The following is a 6,000-nucleotide window of genomic DNA, read 5'->3' on the forward strand; positions in this document are numbered from 1 at the left end:
AGCGTAGGATGGTCGAGGGTTAGATCTGTTGTTCATAGAATTGCTGTGAGTCATGGAGAAAGCTCTGTGGGCCTGATGGATAGAAAGTGGTGCTACCAAACCAAAGGTGGGTGGTTTTAATCTGCGTCTCTCAGACCTGGTTTTAACTGTTTTTGGTCAGACATTCTTCTAAGTCATAAAGCCCTGGTCTGTCTATTTGCTGTACAGAGGTAAGTCGTGGCTGCTGTGATGCTAAACACTGTGACACTGATGTGTCAAATGTGATAATGGTCACCCATGGTGGACAGTGTTTGGTGGAGCTCCCAGATTAAAACGGACTTGGAAGCAGCAGTGGCATCCACTTCTGAAATAGCTTGAAGCCTCTGGAAACTCTACGAACTTGGAGAAACGATAAAAGTTATAAAAGTGTTCAGGTCTTTCTTTCGTTCATAGTGTTGCTATGAGTCGTCTATGACTCGACGGCACTTAACAACAACAACAAAACAACAACAGCTTAAAGTTTCATCTTTTTTGTAATTTGCATAACGAAAAACAGCCATCCTTTCTTTCTCTCTTCCGTTAGTGATTTTTTCTTTCCAAACTAGAATTTTCCCTCGGTATTGTGCTTTTTCCACTAATAATCATTCTGACAGCCTCATGCAAGCCTTCGATTCTCGCTGTAGAGGGCAGCAGAGGAGCACACCTGGATTAAGGGGTCAGGTGGCCGCAGGTCCCTGTGGGGCTGTACTGGTCATTTACAGGACTTGAATAAACGTGAAGAGGGGATGGAGGCACATTTAAAATCATATCAATCCTATCACCACACACTATGCAGTCACTCCTATGCACAGGAATAGACGTAATGTTGTTGTTGTTGTGTAACTGTAGACTCACAACCTAGCTGACCTTCCGGCAGGAAGTTAATCACATGGGAGGAGATTGTCCATCCTTCTCCTGCGGAGCAGCTGGTGGCCTCACCCTGCGTGCCTTTGGGATTGCAGTGCAGCTTCTTGCTGCTTGGCCACCAGAGTTCCCTGCACATAACATTGTTGACAATAATATACTCTAGCTTTTCTTCAATTGTGTCTTTTGTGCATTTTAACAGGTGGGAGTGGCATTCCTTCCATGGATGAAGGCAGCTTAAATGGGAGCTCCAGATCTCTTTGATCATCTTTAGGGTACAGGATGTTGGGGTTACCACGTGCGCTCAGGCTGTCTTACTTGGCGGGGTGGCCCAGAAAGGGTCCTCGGCTTAGAGCAGTGACTCCTGCCATTTGTGTACCTGCTTCATGACCAGGGAAGGCAGCGCTGGGCTAGGATGAGGCCAGCAAGTAGGATACCTCGTGTCAGTGGAATTTATATGAAGCCCTAATGTGTGTAGAGCTTGATGGAGTGGCATTGTCCCTTTTCTTAAGGTCCTTGTCACAGGAGGAGGAGAAGCTGAGACGAAGGCCAGGAGCATGGCCTGGCTCACATGCGAGGCATCTTCTCTGGTGGTCTCACTGACAGTCACTGTGAAAAGCAGAAGCTGTGCCAACTCCCTGGTTTCGTGGAAACCCACTGCGGAGTCAGCCGCCCGTCATGTCTGGAGGCCTGTGATCGCCCAGAGGATGCATGTATAAAGACCAGCAAGAAATAACCAGATGCCAGATAACTGATGTCATTTGATTGAGAAACTCCTTCCACAATGTATGGTGACAAAGGGAAAAATTATTTTTTCTGTCCTACTAAAAATTACTTTTACCTCCATATTTTCTATATTGAGGAACTACATAATAGTTAAAATTCATTCCTGTTTAGTCCAAAATACTCATCTGCAGTATATGAATGATTGAAATAATAGGAACAAGGTAACAAATAAAAGTGATGAAAATGAAAAATCAGACAGACCCAAAAAACAAAACAGGGCAGCTAAAACACGACTTTGAACATATTGGACCTAACTTAGAGACCATTTCAAGAATAGACACACACTGATAACTAGTAGTTGAAGACCAGGTGAATTGTGCGTTGTTATCATGGGTGTTACTTTTGAAGAGAGCCAAAGGTCATTAAAAGTAAGGCCAAAATGGATCTTGGAAGAGATTCTTGAATATAGAGAAGAGGAAAGTTAGAGACAGTGAAGTAAAATGACTTATCAGAGGATTTTAAGGGCGGCTCGAGAAGATAAAGTTAAAAGTATTATAATAAAATGTGAAGACTTGGAGTGGGAAAACCAAAAGTGAAGAATATACTCATCAATTCTCAAGCTGAAAGAATAAACACTTATAAGCCTCTAGGTGCAATAATGAAGGGTTCTATGGGCAAAATATGAATGACACAGAAAGCAACAAAAGAAAGCATGTGGAACACACAGTAACAAACAGTCTCTGATACTTCATTTGAAGAAATACGATGATTTTATCAATATGCTCAATTAATGAGTAAGGAGTTTGGAGCTGAAAAAAGGCCAATTTTCCAAGTTCACGTAAAAGAACATACTTTCTATCTCACATAAATTACCATGTTCTGTTAATAAACCAAATCCTTTGCCATCAAATGAATTCTAAATCACATTGACCCTCCATCAGTTTTCCAAGGCTGCTATGAATCTTAACACCATTAGTCTGTTTCATCTTTCACATAGTAACTACTAGATTTTAAATGCTTGTAAAAAGAACAAGGGTTGCATAGGGCAGGCCATATCTGGCCTTTGCCAACTCCATAAAGGGGAACTGTCCCTGTCAACAACATCAACGCCACCAAACCAATTCCCATGACCAGACAGACATAGCCCCTACTCTCCAAACTTTTTTCTACTCATTCTAACAACAGTCTTATTCCTCTATTGTTATTGTTATGTTCCTTCTCATTGCCTGTGATTCATAGCAACCCTCTGTACAGCAGCTCTGAAGCCTATCCTGTCCTGAGCCAGTCTCACTACCTCCTACACACCAACCTCCATTGCCTCAGTTACTGTATCAATTTAGCTCATCTGAGGTCTTCCTCTCCTGTGCTATCCCGCCACCCTTTTGAGCATGATGTCCTTCTCCAAGGATCAATCCTCCTGGCTACATACCTAAAGTATGTGAGATGGAGCTTCAAAATCCTAGCCTCCAAGGAGAAACTTGGTTTCATCTTCTCCAAGACAGACTGATTTGTTCCCTTGGTGGTCCATGGTATGTTCAAGACTCTTTTCCAGCACCACAACTTTAAAACATCGGTTCTTCTGTCATCATTGCTTAGTCTTATTGCTCCGCTGGGTCTGAAATCAGTTGTGATAGTTCACAGACTGCACTGTACCATATTAGGGAAATAAAAAAGGTTGTAATTCAAGCTAATAGCAGAATACAGTCAGGACAGCTGCTAACATGTGCTCATAGGCACCTCAGCCTTCAGCCTCACCATGGCTTTAGGCCACTGTTACAAAGCTTGTTGTTGTTATGTGCTGTTAAATTGCCTGTGACTCATAGCGACCCTATGTGCACCAGTTCTGAATCCTGCTCTATCCTGAGCCAGTCTCATTGACTCCAACACACCTAATCCAGTTGTCCCATTTTTCTTGTCAATCCATCTCATCCAGGGTCTTCCTCTCCTACACTGTTGCTCCACCCTCCAAGCATGATGTCCTTTTCCAAGGACTGGTCCCTCCTGGTCATGTGCCCAAAGTATGTGCAACAGAGCTTCCAAATCCTTGCCTTGGTTCCCCCTCCAAGACAGACCCATTTTTTCTCTTGGTGGTCCATGGTATGTTCAAGACTCTTCTCCAGCATGACTCAAAGGCATCAAGTATTCTGTGAAGCTTAGTCCTGCCAGTTATGGATTTCTTCATCCACCCCTCAAAGTCACGCACAACCTTGGACAAAGGCTCTTAGCTCTAGTTCTGTGTGAAGGAGCAGTTCTAGGGTTCGCTCTGTGCCTTGTTCTTTGACTTGACAGCACATAACAGCAACACCAGGCTAATAGTGAACATTTCAACTCTTCATTTTCAATTTCATTCTTAATCAAGTTTCTCCTAACAAGTGCTCACATGCTTATGCTGATACCTAGAGTTAAAAGAAAGTCACACCTTCATAAATACATTTAAACAAGGAAAGAAAACCCCCACACCCAACACCCAGTGTATGTAGAACAAAGGAAGGTGCTTTCATTTCATTAAAAAATAATAAATTTTTTACAGCAATTATTATTTGTCTGATTTTGTTCCCTTCTCCCTCGATTCTCATCTCTTGTCAACCCCCTAAGATGATTTCTCCCCCCGGCATGTAATACTCTTTCTTGGTTTTTTATATTAAAGGCCCTAGTGGCCTAGTGCCAAAAAGCTGTGTTGCAATCCCTAAGGCACGCAGTTCGAGGCCACCAGCTGCTCTGCAGGGAAAGAGATCCTCCCATGCAAATAACTGCCTCCGAAAACCCTCCCGAGGGTCAACTCTGGGTCGGTTCTGACTCGGCAGTGCACACCAACACCAACAGCATAATTGCCCTTCTGTGACTTATGTCTCAGCATAATTTGTTCTTACTTTATCCATGTTGTGTAATATTTTATTAATTCTTGGTTCTTTTTTAGTGATACACAATAGTCCATTTTGTGATTGTACCAGTTTCTTTAGCCATTCATCTATCGATGGGCTCTTAGGTTTTCCCCCTACTTTTGTTTTATAAATAAAGCTGCAGTAAATATGAGTGTGGATATATCTGTGTCACAATTCTTACATACTTATTTGGTCAAATATAAAATTAAAACATGTTGAGGTCTGCAGTTCTTGGTCCTTTGGAACAAGTGCCTCATGTCCTCCTTGCTTTCGGTAAACACGTCTGTGTCATCTGCATAATGCCGGTTGTTGATGGGTCTTCCTCTGGTCCTGATGCCACACTCTTCCTCATAAAGTCCAGTTTCTCAAATGATTTGCTCAGCAGATCAAATAGGTATAGACAAAAGATACATCCCTGACACACACTTTTCACAATTCCAAATGAAGTGTTCTTTGTTCTGTTTGGGTAACATCCTCTTGGTCTGGATTAACATTTCATATGAGCATAGTGAGGTGCTTTGGGATTCCCATTCTTCTCAATATTAAGCACAGTTTGTTATGATCCACACAATCTACACCTTCGCACAGTCAATGAAACACAGACATTTTTCTGGTATCCTGTGCTTCCAGCCAGAATCCATCTGCTATTAGCAATGGGTTTAGAAGCGGCTGTGGCACCAGGGACATCATTGCTGATGACAGAACTGCCCCACAGTTGAGAGAAAGCATAGATATAAAAGAGACACACAGAGCATTTTATAACAGACTTTCTAGGTTTTGTCGTTAACCATTTCATTCTTTTTGCTTTCCAAGTAGAACACCAGGGTGAGGATGTTATTTGGGTCAATAAACCCGGAAGGCCAACTGGCCCAGCTAAGCAGAACTGGAAATGTTCCCTGGCTTGTCTGACAGCTTTAATGTCCAAATAAATGTTAGGCTTTGGATCTGGTCAAGTCCACGCTTAGCTTCTGCCTCAGGGTGCCCTGCCCAGCTGCAACCTCTGCAGCCACCTGTACAGGACGGGGTCCAGTGCCAGCACCTCTGGGAGCTGAGCGCCCGTGAATCTGCCAGGGCACACAGAGACACTGTCAGTCAGGGTGCTGGCATCCGGAAAAGGCATTACCCCATGACCTAAGGTAACATTCCCAGCGAGGGGGGGCTCTCATGTGAGGCCCTGCTCAGAGAGGCCAGCGCTGAGTGCCTGCAGTGACACCATGGCCTGGGCTGGTTACATTGGGCTGTTTCCAGCAGAGAAAGGGTGATGCCACACTGTTCCCCAAGACTCAGAGGCAGTAAATTTCACAGGAGGAGACTGCCCATCTTTTGCTTTGGAGAAGCTGGTGGATTAGCAGACACTTAATCTGCAGATTTTCTTCTACTGCAGGTGATACTCTGTCCAAACTGCCACTCGTGAGTTCACTGAATGCCCCTTAGCGCTGTCTCAGATTAAAGAACAAATTGCCTCAAGCTTCTCAGAGTATGAAATGCAGCAGTGGCTTCATGCTCACGG

Source organism: Elephantulus edwardii, unplaced genomic scaffold, assembly GCF_000299155.1.
Source record: "Elephantulus edwardii isolate Elephantulus edwardi_28Jun2011 unplaced genomic scaffold, EleEdw1.0 scaffold00055, whole genome shotgun sequence".
Classification (NCBI taxonomy): domain Eukaryota; kingdom Metazoa; phylum Chordata; class Mammalia; order Macroscelidea; family Macroscelididae; genus Elephantulus; species Elephantulus edwardii.